Source organism: Solanum stenotomum, chromosome 6 (genome assembly GCF_019186545.1).
Source record: "Solanum stenotomum isolate F172 chromosome 6, ASM1918654v1, whole genome shotgun sequence".
Lineage (NCBI taxonomy): Eukaryota > Viridiplantae > Streptophyta > Magnoliopsida > Solanales > Solanaceae > Solanum > Solanum stenotomum.
In genome coordinates this window covers 56,869,580-56,885,070 of record NC_064287.1, presented here as the reverse complement: position 1 = coordinate 56,885,070, position 15,491 = coordinate 56,869,580, and positions in this window count along the sequence as shown.

The window sequence follows — 15,491 nt, the reverse complement described above, 5'->3', positions numbered from 1 at the left end:
AGCCCTAAAACAAGAAACACCAAATTTTACTGATTTGGGAGTGCTATATCCACAGATTTTTTGTGATTCGGGTTTTTGAAACTATTTTTACCAAAAAATTTCATAGACGTCCGTTACGATCTTATTTATACCGTCAGTTGATCCCGAGGGGCAAACAAGCCCATTTTGAAGTTTAAAAGAGCCCCAAAGAAGGAAAAACCAGATTTTACCATTTTCGTGTACAATAGTCCACACAGTTCTGGTGATAGAATTTCAGAATTTTTTTTGCCGAAATTTTTCATTGACATCCGTTACAACCTTACATTTTCAAATTCAAACAAGCCCCAACGCAGGAAAAACCAGACTTTACCATTTTTTGTGTGCTATAGTCCACATATTTTTGGTGATTTAGGATTTCAAAATTTTTTTTGCCAAAATTTTTCATAGACGTCCGTAACGACCTTATTTAATGCCGACAGTTGGTTCCAAGGGGCAAACAAAACCTTTTTCAAGTTTAAATGAGTCTTAAAGCCGTAATAACAAAAAATTTACCAATTTTTGTGTGCTATAGTCCACTAATTTTTGGTGATAGAATTTCAGAATTTTTTTTTTGCCAAAATTTTTCATGGACGTTCGTTACGACCTCTTTAATGGAGCCAGTTGGTCCCGAGGAAAAAGGGGGCCAATTTTCAAGCTCAAAGGAGCCACAAAGTAGAAAAAACCAAGTTTTATCGATTTTCGTGTGCTATAGTCTACAGATTTTTGGAGATTCAGGATTTCGAAACTTTTTTTTGACAAAATTTTTCATGGACATCCGTTACGACCTTATTAATGTCGTCAGTTGGTCCTGAGGGGCAAACATGCTCTTTTTCAAGTTCAAACGAACCCCAAAGCAAGAAAAACTAGATTTTTCCAATTTTCGAGTGCTAAAGTCCACATATTTTTTATGATAATATTTCGAAATTTGTTTTGCCGAAATTTAACATGGACCTCTGTTATGGCCTTAGTAATGGAGTCAATTGGTTTCGAGGGGAAAACAGACCCATTTTAAAGTTCAAACAAGCCCCAAAGCAGGAAAAACAAGATTTTATTGCTTTTCATGTGCTATAGCCACAAATTTTTGGTGATTCAGGATTTCGAAACTTTTTTTGTCAAAATTTTTCATTAACGCCCATGACGACTATATTAACGTCGTCAATTGATCGCGAGGGGCAAACAATCCCTTTTTCAAATTCAAACGAGTCCCAAAGAAGGAAAAACAAGATTTTACCAATTTTCGCATACTATAGTCCACATATCTTTTATGATTCGAGATTCCTAAAAATAATTTGTTGACATTTTTCATGGACGTCCGTTATTAACTTATTAATACAGTCAATTGGTCCCAAGAAGCAAATAGGCCCTTATTCTAGTTCAAACGAGCCCTAAAGCAGGAAAAATCATATTTTACCGATTTTTTTGTTCTATAGTCCACAGATTTTTTGTGATAGGATTCCAGAATTTTTTTTGCCAAATTTTTTCTTGAACGTCCGTTACGGATTTATTAATGGAGCCAATTGGTCCCGAGGGGCAAACTAGCCCAATTTCAAGTTCAAACGAGCTCCAAAATAGGAAAAACAAGATTTTACCGATTTTCGTGTGCTATAAACCATAAATTTTTGGTGATTAAGGATTTCAGAACTCTTTTTGTCAAAAATTTTCATGAAGGTTCGTTACGACCTTATTAATATCGTCAAAGCAAGAAAAACCAGATTTTACTGATATTCGTGTGCTATATTCCATAAATTTTTTGTGATAGGATTCCAAATTATTTTACTGTCACACCCCTATTTTTTCCAAACGAAATGTTTGAACATAGAGTTTCTCCAATTAAAGTGACATTTTGAAAAGGGATTATTTTTATTTCAGAGTCGTCACTTGGAATCGAGTTTTGGTGTTCCAAGTCACCTAATTTTTACCCCTAATCAAAAGGAAGCTGACTCTAATTTTTAATGGTCTGCGAACTAGAAATCTGGATAAGAAATTCTATTGACCGAGGGGAAGGTGTAAGGCACCCCTCGAGTCCCGTGTTTCTAGCACAGTTGCTTCATTGACTTATATCTTGGCTTGACTTAGTTTTTGGATATAGTATACTTATCAGCTATACATTTACTTATGTCCCACCTTCTTTGATTTATTGTATCTGTCTTATTTAAATTTTTCTTTGAAAATCCGAGAAATTTTAGTATTGTCATTTTAGTGAGAATAGATATTTGAATTATAATAGGAGGTAAACTTCTATGGGATTTAGGATTAATTTTAGGAAAAGAAAATATTAAAGAGGTTAAGACCAATTTCTTAGAAATTTCTTTTATTTTTATTCTATTTTTTCTTGCACGTTATTTTTTATAGTTTTTATTTTATTTATTTATTTATTTATTAAAACATTCAGTTTCTTCTTCTTCTTACCGTTATTATTTTTTTTTTGTTCTTATCTAACAAAAATGTTTCTCTTCTTTTTTGATTTAAATAATTTTTTGACTAAGTTTTGATTTCCCCTTTTTTAGTTTTACCTTTTCTTTATTATTATTTTTTTTTTTTTTGCTTTTTATCACTTTTCATCTTTTGTTTCTTCTGTTTTTGTTTTAGATGTTTATTTATTTTATTCTTACTTTCTTTTTAATGATCTATTCCGTTTTTTTTATTATCTTCATCTTTCTATTCTGCACTATTTTTGTTTTATTATTATACTTTTCTCTGCTCACGTTTTCTTTTTAATTCTATATATTATTTTTTAATTAATTTTTTCCTTTAAACTAATTGAGAGAAAATAATATACGTAGTGATATAATAATTTTTCTTCACCAAATGATGATAGTGTGAAATTACTAATAAAAGAACTATCTCACGTTGATGAATTAATGACTCACTCAAATGAACTAATGTTCATCTCCTCCATTTTTAATATTTCGGGTACGATAAAAATTATTTTAATAATTAATTGTCTCCATAAGTATGGCAATATTATTTATTTATTAAACTCCCGAAACTCTAAATGATAACTAATACAGAATCTCTAACCAATTTACATGTAAATAAATTAAAGTCATAAACGAAGTTGTCAATTTGTACCATCAAATAAATGTACATAAACATGTTGAAACAAAACTAGGAATAAACGACAACCATCTTTGGATCAAATTAGTTGATTAAATTAACGTCAGGTGTAAAAAATAACTCGATGAGCAAATTTAAACAGTAGCAATTCATGCAATCAACAATATGATATGCTTCATAATATAGTGACATATAACAATACATGTAATTTTAAGGACTACATAACATCATAATCGAATTTAGAACAATTATTTCATTGAACTATATAAGGAATTAGAATTACCTTTTCGTAAAACTTAATTCCAACAAAAGAAACCGCTACAATCTACTGATTTCCAAAGTTAATTATAATTAACTTTAAGGAGCCACGAACTTGAATCCACGAACAAAAATCTATCTGACTTAAAGTGTATTGCTTTTTTTTTTTTGTGTGCACTCTATTTCATATAACTGATGATGGTGATGTATATCCCTTTTTTGTACGTTTGTGTTCTATATATATAGGATAGGTTTTTTTGCTTTTTTGCAGATTTTTCTTGGTACGTGTGTGTGTGGGTCTCCTTTTGTTATTGACTTTTTCTTCCTTTAGTCATGTGAAGTGGGAGTGTAGAGAATTGTGGGAAAGTGGGAGTGTGGGGGTGTATGGTATTGTTGTTGTTTATTTATTTATTTATTTAAAAAAGCAGCAAACTGTTTTTGCTCTTCCTTTCCTTACGTGTAGTATGTTTTTGGGTAGGTATAGGAGTGGGGTAGGTTTGTTAGATTAATTAGGTTATTTTTTATTTACTTTAGTTTTAGTTTTATTTTACTCTTAAAATAATAGCATATCAACTAATTATTTAAAATTAATAAAAATCTAAGAAAAAGTCAACTAGCTATAAGATAAGATCAATTAAATAATACTAGCTTATTTATAAAAACTTAATTTCAAATATAGATTTTTTGTAATCTTTCATTTCTTTTTAAACAATTGACAATAAAACTTACCTTAAAAAGTGATTCTATTTTGTTGTTTGCAAATCTTTTAAAAAGAAGCTTAATAAAATAAGATAAAAGTCAAAATATTTAATTTATATTTATAAAAATATTTCAGCTCTAAAAATGGTATAAAATTTTAAGCTCGGTCAAAAATACGTGTCTACATTTACTGCTAAAACTTTTCATATATGTTCGTTCCGACCTTATTAATGAAGTCAGTTGGTGCGAAGGTGCAAACAGGCTATTTTCAAGTTCAAATGAGCCCAAAATCAGTAAAAGTCAAATTTTACCGATTTTTATGTGCTATAATCTACAGATTTTTGGTGATCCGAGATTTCTGAACTTTTTTTGCTAAAATTTCTCATGGACGTCCATTACGACCTTATTAATGTCGTTAGTTGGTTCCGAGGGGCAAACATGCCTATTTTCAAGTTCAAACGAGCCTCAAAGCAGAAAAAGCCAGATTTTAACGATTTTCGTGTGCTATAGTGAATGAATTTTTGGTGATTCAGTATTTCAGAATTTTTTTTGCCAAAACTTTTCATGGACGTCCGTTACGACCTTGTTAATGTCGTCAGTTGGTCCCTAGAGGAAAACAAGCCCTTTTTCAAGTTTAAACGAGCCCCAAAGTAGAAAAAACTAGACATTACCAATTTTCATTTGCTATAGTGCACATATTTTTGGTGATAGGATTCCAGATTTTTTTTTGCCGACATATTTTCATGGACATCCGTTACAACCTTATTAATGGAGCCAGTTGATCCCGAGGGAAAAATGGTCCAATTTTCAAGTTCAAACGATCCCCAAAGCAGAAAAAACCAGGTTTTTCCAATTTTTGTGTGCTATAGTCCACGAATTTTTGGAGATTCAAGATTTCGAAACTTTTTTTTTCCAAAATTTTTCATAGACGTACGTTACGATATTGTCAATGTCGTCAGTCAGTCCCGAGGGTCAAACATTCCCTTTTTCAAGTTCAAACAAGCCCCAAAGAAGGAATAACCAGATTTCACCGATTTTCTTGTGCTATAGTCCACTCATTTTTTATGATAGGATTTCAGAATTTGTTTTGCCAAAAAATTTCATCGACGTTCGTTATGACCTTATTAATGGAGACAGTTAGTTTCAACGGGTAAACATGCCCATTTTCAATATCAAACAAGCCCAAAGCCAAAAAATCTAGATTTTACCAATTTTTGTATTCTATAGTCCACAGATTTTTGGTGATTTAGGATTTCGAAGCTTTTTTTTGCCAAAATCTTTCATGGACTCCCGTTATGCCCTTGTTAATGTAGTCAGTTGGTCCCAAGGGGCAAACATGCTCGTTTTCAAGTTCAAATGAGCCCCAATGCAAGAAAAACCAAATTTTACTGATTTTCGTGTGCTATAGTACACAATTTTTTGGTGCTAGGAGTCCATAATTTTTGTTGCTAAAGTTTTTCATGAACGTCCGTTACGACCTTAATAATGGAGCAGTTGGTCCTGAGAGGTAAACGAGTCCATTTTCAAGTTCAAACGAGCCACAAAGTAGGAAAAATTAGATTTTACCAATTTTCATGCGCTATAATCCACGAAGTTTTGGTGATAGGATTCTGAACTTTTTTGGCGCAATATTTAATGGATGACTGTTACAACCTTATTGATAAAGCCAATTGGTTCCAAGAGACAAACATACCCATTTTCAAGTCCAAACGAGTCCTAACGCAGGAAAAACAACATTTTAATGATTTTCGTGTGCTATAATTCACGGATTTTTAGTGATTCAGGATTTTGAAACTTTTTTTGCCAAAATTTTTCATGGATGTCCGTTACGACCTTATTAATGCCGTTAGTTGGTCCCGAAAAGCAAATAGGCCCTTTTTCAAGTTCAAACGATCCCCAAAGATAGAAAAGTCAGATTTTATCGATTTTCGTGTGCTATAGTCTACAGATTTTTGGTCGTAGGATTCCAGAATTTGTTTTGCCAAAAATTTTCATAGACATCCTTTACGATTTCGTAAATGAAGCCAATTGGTCCAGAGGGGCAAACATGCCCATTCTCAAGTTCAAGCGAGCACCACAGCAGGAAAACTAGATTTTACCAATTTTTGTGTACTATAGTCCATAGATTTTTGGTGATTCGAGATTCTGCAACTTTTCTTACCGACATTTTTTATGGACGTCCGTTACGACCTTGTTAATGTCGTTGGTTGGTCCCGAGGGGCAAACATATCTTTTTTCAAGTTCAGACGAGCCCCAAAGCAGTAAAAACCAGATTTTACCAGTTTTCGTGTGTTATAGTCCTCATATTTTTGGTGACAGGATTCCAAACTTTTTCATGAACGTCCGTTACGACCTTATTGATGGAGTTGTTAGTCCCAAGGGGCAAAACAACCCATTTTCAAATTCAAACGAACCTAAAAGCAGGAAAAACCAGATTTTACCGATTTTTGTGAGCTATAGTCGACAGATTTTTGGTCCCGAGGGGCAAACATGTCCTTTTTCAAGTTCAAACGAGCCTAGAGCAGAAAAAACTAGATGTTACCAATTTTTGCGTCTTATAGTTCACAGATTTTTGGTGATAGAATTCCAAAATTTTCTTGATCGAAATTTTTATGGACGTCCGTTACGACCTTATTTATGGAGCTAGTTGGTCCCAAAGGGCAAACCAGGACCATTTTAAAGTTCAAACAATCCCAAAGTAGAAAAAATTAGATTTTACCAATTTTTTGTGTGTTATAGTCCACAGATTTTTGGTGATTCGGGATTTCAGAACTTTTTTTGCCGATATATTTGATGGATGTCTATTACGACTTTCTTAATGCCATCATTTGGTCCCGCAGGGAAAATATGCCCTTTTCCAAGTTCAAACTATATCCAAAGTAGGAAAAATTGATTTTTACCGATTTTAGTGTGCTAGTCCACGGATTTTTAGTGATTCGGAATTTCTTAATTTTTTTTGCAAAACTTTTTCATTAACGTCTATTACGATTGTATTAATGGTGTCAATTGGACCCTACGGGCAAACAACCCCTTTTTCAATTTTAAATGAGCCCTAAAGCAGGATAAACCAAATATTACCAATTTTCGTGTATTATAGTCCACAAATTTTTGGTGATTCAGGATTCCGGAACTTTTTTTGCTGATATTTTTGATGGATGTCCATTACGACCTTATTAATATCGTCATTTGGCCCCGAGGGGAAAACATGGCTTTTTTCAAGTTCAAACTAGACCCATAGCAAGAAAAATCAGATTTTTTCGATTCTCGTATCCTATAGTCCATGGATTTTTGGTGTTAAGATATCGAAATTTTTTTTGTCAAAGTTTTTCATGGACGTTCGTTACGATTTTAGTAATGGAGCCAGTTGGTCCCGAGTGGAAAAGGGGCCCATTTTCAAGTTCAAAGGAGCCCCAAAGCAGGAAAAACTAGATGTTATCGAATTTCGTATGCTATGGTCCACAAATTATTGGTGACAGGTTTTCAATTTTTTTTGTCAAAATTTTTTCATGGACGTCCGTTACGATCTTATTAAAGGAGCCAATTGATCCCGAAGAGCAAACAAGCTCATTTTCAAGTTCAAACGAGATCAAAGTAGGAAACACTAGATTTTACCAATTTTCGTGATAGTTCACAAATTTTTGGCGATTCGGGATTCTTGCATTTTTTTAGCCAAAATTTTTCATGGACGTCTGTTACGACCTTATTAAAATTGTCAGTTGGTCTCGAGGGGCAAATAATCCCTTTTTCAAGTTCAAACGAGCCTTAAAGCAGGAAAAACCAGATTTTACCAATTTTTGTGTGCTATATTACATGTACTTTTGGTGATATTAACACATAATTTTTTCCTAAATTTTTTTATAAACGTCAATTACGACCTTATTAATGGAGTCAATTGGTCCTAAGAGGAAAACATGTCCATTTTCAAGTTCAAATGAGCCCCAAAGTAGGAAAAACTAGATTTTATCGATTTTCTTGTGCTAGTCAACAAATTTTTGGTTATTAGGAAACTTTTTTTACCAAAATATTTCATGAACGTCCGTTACGACCTTATTAATGCTGTTAGTAAGTTCCAAGGGGCAAACAAGGCCCTTTTTCAAGTTCAAATGAGCTATAATGTAGGAAAACCCAGATTTTAACAATTTTCATATGTTATAGTCCACTGATTTTTGGTGAGAGTATTCTGTAAATTTTTTTGCCAAATTTTTTTAATAGACGCACGTTACGACCTCATAAATGGAGCCAATTGGTCCCGAAGGTCAAACAAGCCCATTTTCAAGTTCAAACGAGCTCCAAAGAAGAAAATCCAAATTTTATCGATATTCGTGTGTAATAGTCCTCAGATGTTTAGTGATTTAAGATTCCAGAATATTTTTTGCCAAATTATTAATGGATGTCCGTTTTGACCTTATTATTGTCGTCAGTTTGTCCTGAGGGATAAAAAAACCCTTTTTTCAAGTTCAAACGAGCTCCAAAATAGGAAAAACCAGATTTTACCGATTTTCATGTGCTATAGTCCACTGATTTTTGGTGATAGGATTTCAAAAAAAATTTTGTCAAAATTTTTCATGGACGTACGTTACGACCTTATTAATGGAGCCAGTTGGTCATGAGGGGAAAGCAAGCCCATTTTCAAGTTGAAACGATCCCCAAAGTAGAAAAAACCATATTTTAACAATTTTGTGTGCTATAGTCCACATATTTTTGGTGATTCGGGATTCTGGAACTTATTTTACCAAAATTTTTCATGGATGTCTGTTACGACCTTTTTAATGTCGTCAGTTGGTCCAGAGAGACAAACATGCCATTTTTCAAGTTCAAACAAGCCCCAAAGGAGGAAAAACAAAATTTTACCGATATTGATGTGCTATAGTCCACATATTTTTGGTGATAGAATTGCAGAATTATTTTTGCCGAATTTTTTTATGGACGTAATTTATGATCTTATTAATGGACCCAGTTGGTCCTGAGCAACAAACGAACCTATTTTCAAGTTCAAACGATCCCTGAAGCAGAAAAAACCATATTTTAGCAGTTATCATGTGCATACATATTCCACGAATTTTTGGAGATTTAGGATTCTAGAAATTTTTTATCGATTTTTTCATGGACATCCGTTACGACCTTATTATTGCCGTCAGTTTGTCCTGAGAGGCAAACAGACCATTTTTCAAGTTCAAACAAGCCCAAAGTAGGAAAAACCAGATTTTATTGATTTTCGTGTGCTATAGTCCACAAATTTTTGGTGATAGGATTCCAAAAAAATGATGCCGAAACTTTTTATGGACGTCCGTTATGACCTTATTAATGGAGCCAATTGGTCCCGAGGGTAAACGAGGCTATTTTGAAGTTCAAACGAGCACCAAAGCAGGATAAACCAGATTTTACCTATTTTCGTATGCTATATTCCACATATTTTTGGTGATTCGGCATTCCAGAACGTTTTTTGCCAAAAAATTTTATGGACGTTTGTTTCGACCTTGATAATGTCACTAGTTTGTCTTGAGGGCAATCAAACCCTTTTTCAAGTTTAATCGAGCCACAAAGCAGCAAAAATCAGATTTTACCATTTTTTGTGTGCTTTAAGTCCACAAAATTTTGGTGATAGAATTTCGAAATGTTTTTTGCCAAAAGTTTTCATGGACGTCCATTACGACCTTATTAATGGAGTCAGTTGGTCCCGAGGGTCAAACGAACCCATTTTCAAGTTCAAACTAGTCCCAAAGTAGGAACAACTAGATTTTACTGATTTTTGTGAGTTATAGTCCACGAATTTTTGGTCATTTGGGATTTCGGAACTTTTTTTGCCAAATTCTTTCATGGATGTCCGTTACGACCTTATTAATTCCGTTAATTGGTCCCGAGGAACCAAAAGGCCAGTTTTTAAGTTTAAACGAGCCCCAAAGCAAGAAAAACTAAATTTTACTAATTTTCGTGTGCTATAGTCCATGGATTTTTGTTGATTCGGGATTTTAGAACTTTTTTCACTGAACTTTTACATAGACGTCCGTTACGACCTTACTAATGCCGTCAGTTGGTCCCGAGTGGAAAACATGCCCTTTTTCATGTTCAAACAAACCCCACAGCAGGAAAAACCAAATATTATCTATTTTGTGTGTTATAGTCCACATATTTTTAGTGATAGGATTCCAAATAAAATTTACCAAAATTTTTCATTAATTTCCGTTATGACCTTATAAATGGAGCAAGTTGGTTCTGAGGGGTAAACGGGCCCATTTTGAAGTTCAAACGAGCACCAAAGATGGAAAAAAATATTTTACTGATTTTCGTGTGATATAGTCCATGAATTTTTGGTGATTCGGGATCCCGAAACTCTTTCTGCCAAAATTTTTTATAAACGTCGGTTAACACCTTATTAATGTTTTAGTTGGTATCGAAGGGCAAACATGCCCCTTTTTAAGTTCAAACGAGCCTCAAAGCAAGAAAAATTTGATTTTACTGATTTTCATGTCCTATAGTCCACTGATTTTTGCTGATAGGATTCCAGAATATTTTTTGCCAAAATGTTTCTTGGACTTCCATTATGACCTATTTAATGGAGCCAGTTGGTCCCGAAGGAAAAACGGATCCATTTTCAAGTTCAAATGAGCTTCAAAGCAGGATAAACCAGATTTTACCGAATTTCGTCTGCTATAGTTCACAGATTTTTTGGGATTCGGGATTCAGAACTATTTTTGCATAAAATTTTTCATGGACGTTCATAACGACCTTATTAATACCGTCAGTTTATTCCGAGGGGTAAACATGCCCTTTTTCAAGTTCAAACGAGCCCCAAAGCAGGAAAAATTTTTTTTTACCGATTTTCGTGGGCCATTGTCCACAAATATTTTGTGATAAGATTAAGAAATTTTATTTGCCGAAATTTTTCATGGACGTCCGTTACGATCTTATTAATTGAGTTAGTTGGTCCCGAGGGTCAAACTGGTCCATTTTCAAGTTCAAACGAACCCCAAAGAAAGAAAAACTAAATTTCACTAATTTTCGTATTACGCTCTTATTATTGCTTTCAATTGGTCCCGAGGGAAAAACAAGCCCTTTTTAAAGTTCAAACGATCCCCAAAGAAGAAAAACCCAGATTCTATGGATTTTCCTGCGCTATAGTTCACGAATTTTTGGTGATTCGGGATTTCAATAAAAAAAATCTGAAATGTTTCATTGACGTCCGCTACGACCTTATTAATGTCAGTTGATCCCGACGGGCAAACATGCTTTTTTTCAAGTTCAAACGAGCCTCAAATCAGGAAAACCTTGATTTTCGTGTGCTATAGACCTCCAATATTTAGTGATAGGGTCCAAATTAGGTTTTGCTAAAAAATTTCATGAACGTCCGTTACGACCTTATTAATGGAGTCAGTTGGTCCCAGGGGCAAAAGAGCCCATTTTCAAGTTCAAACGAGCCAAAAGTAGTAAAAATTAGATTTTGTCGATTTTTGTGCGCTATAGTCACATATTTTTGGTGATTTAGTATTCCAAAACATTTTTTGCCGAATTCTTTCATAGGCGTCTTTTATGGCCTTATTAATGTCATCACTACGCCCCAAGGGGTAAACAAACGCTTTTTCAAGTTCAAAAGAGCCCAAAGTAGGAAAAATCATATTTTTACCGACTTTTGTATGCTATAGTGTATAAATTTTTGGTGATAGAATTTCGTAACTCTTTTTGCCGAAATTTTTCATGAACGTCCGTAACGAACTTATTAATGGAGCCTGTTGGACCCGAGGGGCAAACGGGCCATTTTTATATTCAAGCGAGCCCCAAAGCATAAAAAACATAATTTTTATTGATTTTCATGGGTAATAGTTTATGAATTTTTGGTGATTCGATATTTCGGAATATTTTTGCCGAAATTTTTATGGACGTCCGTTACGACCTTATATATGTATCAATTGGTCCCGAGAGGCAAACATGCTCTTTTTGAAGTTCAAATGAGCCCAGAAGCAGGAAAACCCATATTTTACCAATTTTCGTATATTATAGTCCAAAAATTTTTGTTGATAAGATTCTAAATTTCTTTTTGTCAAAAAATTTTTATGGACGTCCGTTACGACCTTATAAATGGAGTCACTAGGTCCCCAAGGACAAACAAGCCATTTATCAAGATCAAACGTGCCCCAAAGCAAGAAAAACCAGAATTTATCAATTTTTCGAGTTTTATAGTCCATATATTTTTGGTGATTCGGGATTCAAATTTTTTTTATCGAAATTTTGTAAGGACGTCCGTTAAAACCTTTTTAAAGTCGGCAGTTGGTCCTGAGGGGCAAATTGACCCATTTTTAAGTTTAAACGAGCCCAAAGTAGGAAAAACCAGATTTTACCAATTTTCGTATGCTATAATCCACGTGTTTTTAGTGATTAGGGATTCTAAAACTTTTTTTGCAAAAAGTTTTCATGGACGTCCGTTACTACTTTATTAATGTCGTCAGTTGGTCCCGAGGGCAAACAAATCCTTTTTAAAGTTCAAACGAGCTCCAAAGTAGGAAAAATCAGATTATATCAATTTTCGTGTGCTAGTCCACAAAATTTTGGTGATTCGATATTTTGAAACTTTTTTTGCAGAAATTTTTCATGGACAACCGTTACGATCTTAGTAATGCCGTTAGTTGGTCCCGAGGTGAAAACATGCCATTTTTCAATTTCAAACGAGCCCCAAAATAGGAAAAATCATATTTTATATATTTTCGTGTGCTATACACGGATTGGTTATAGGATTCCGAAATTTTTCATAGACACCTGTTACAACCTTATTAATGGAGCCAGTTAGTCCCAAGGGGCAAACAAGCCCATTTCAAAGTTTAAACGAACCCAAAGCAGGAATAACAAGATTTCACCGATTTTCATGTGCTATAGTCTACAAATTTTTGGTGATTTAGGATTTCGGAACTTTTTTTGCCAAAATTTTCATAGACGTCCGTTACGACCTCATTAATGCCGTCAGTTGGTCCCGAGTGGCAAAAAGACCCTTTTTCAAGTTCAAACGAGCCCAAAGCAAGAAAAACTATATTTTACCAATTCTCGTGCGCTATAATCCATATATTTTTGGTGATAGGGTTCCGAAATTTTTTTGCTGAAATTTTTCATGGACATCAGTTACGACCTTATAAATGGAGTTAGTTTGTCTCGAGGGGCAAACAAGCCCATTTTAAAGTTCAAACAAGCCCCAAAGCAGTATAAAATAGATTTTATTGATTTTCGTGTGCTATAATCCACATATTTTTGGTGATTCGGGATTATGGAATTTTTTTTGTTGAAAATATTCATGGACGTCTGTTAAGACCTTATTAATGGAGCCAGTTGGTCCCGAAGGGCAAACAAAACCATTTTCAAATTTAAACGAGCCCTAAAGCAGGAAAAAACCAGATTTTACCAATTTTCGTGTGCTAGTCCACAAATTTTTGGTGATTCGGAATTCTGGAACTTTTTTTGTCAAATTTTTTTCATATACGTTTGTTACGACCTTATTAATGGAGTCAGTTGGTTCCGAGGGGTAAACAAGTCCATCTTCATAATCAAACGAGCCTCAAAATCGAACAAACCATATTTTACCGATTTTCGTGTGCTATAGTCTATTGATTTTTGGTGATAGGATTTCAAAAAAAAAATCTGAAATTTTTCATGAACATTCGTTACGATCTTTTTTATGAAGCCAGTTTGTCCCGAGGGTCAAACGGACTTATTGTCAGGTTCAAACGAGCCCCAAAGCAGGGAAAAACCAAAATTTACCAATTTTTGTGTGCTATAGTCCACGAATTGTTGGTGTTAGGATTCGAGAATTTTTTTTGCTGATATTTTTCATGGATGTCCATTACGACCTTATTAATAGAGCTAGTTGGTCCCGAGGGGCAAACAGGCCTATTTTCAAGTTCAAACGAGTCCAAAGCAGGAAAAAGTAGATCTTACTGATTTTTTCGTATGTTATAGTCAATGGATTTTTAGTGATTCGAGATTCTGGAACTCTTTTTGCTGAATTTTTTAATGGACATCCATTACAACCTAATTAATACCGTCAGTTGGTCCCGATGGGCATACATGCACTTTTTCAAGTTTAAACGAGCCCCAAAGTAGGAAAAACCAAATTTTACCAATGTTTGTATTATAGTCCACAGATTTTTGGTGATAGGATTCCAAAAAAAAATTGCCGAAATTTTTTATGGACATTCGTTACGACGTTATTAATAGAGCCAGATGATCCCGAGGGGCAAACATGTCCATTTTCAAGTTTAAACGAGCCCCAATGAAGGAAAAACCAAATTTTACCCATTTTTGTACGCTACATTCCACAGATTTTTGATGATTCGGGATTCTAGAACTTTTTTTGCAGAACTTATTGATGGACGTCCGTTACGACCTTATTAATGTTGTTAGTTGGCCTCGAGGGGAAAACAAGCCCTTTTTCAAGTTCAAACGAGCCTCAAAGCAGGAACAACTAGATTTTACTGATTTTCGTGTGGTATAGTCCACAAAGTTTTGGTGATTCAGTATTCCATAACTTTTTTTGCCAAAATTTTTAATGGACGCCCGTTACAACCTTATTGATGTTGTCAGTTGGTCCCGAGGGGTAAAGTTGCTCTTTTTCAAGTTCAAACAACCCCCAAAGAAGGAAAAACCAGATTTTACCAATTTTTGTGTGTTATAGTTCACAGATTTTTGGTGATAGGATTCCCAAATATTTTTTACCGAAAGTTTTCATGACGTCCGTTACGAACTTATTAATGGAAATAGTTGGTCCAGAGGGGAAAACGGGCCCATTTTCAAGTTTAAACGAATCCCAGAGCCGGTAAAACCAGATTTTACCGATTTTCATGTGGGCCAAGAATATTTGGTGATTCGAGATTCCCAAACTTTTTTTGCTGAACTTTTTCATAGATATCTGTTACGACCTTATTAATGCCATCAATTGGTCTTGAAGGGCAAACATGCCCTTTTTCAAGTTCAAAAGAGCCCCAAAGAAGGAAAAACCATATTTTACCGATTTTTTTGTGCATATAGTCCATACATTTTTGGTGATTCTAGATTCCGTAATTTTTTTTGCCAAAATTTTTTATGGACGTTCGTTATGACCTTATTAATGTCGTCAGTTGGTCTCGAGGAGCAAACTTGTCCTTTTCAAGTTCAAACAGGAGCAACAGGCTCCATTACTAAGATCTTAACGGCGTCCATCAAAGTTTTCGGCAAAAAAATGGCCGAAATCTCGGATCACAAAAACTCCATGGATTATAGCACACAAAAATCAGTAAAATCTGGGTCTACTTGTTCTAGGGCTAGTTTGAACTTGAAAATGAGCCCGTTTGGCTGTCGGGACCAACTGGTTCCACTACTCTTAACTGACGTCCGTTAAAATTTTCGGTAAAAAATTGGTCGAAATCCCGAATAAAAATTCATGGACTGTATAGCACATAAAAATTGGTAAAATCTAGATTTACCTGCTCAAGAGCTCGTTTGAA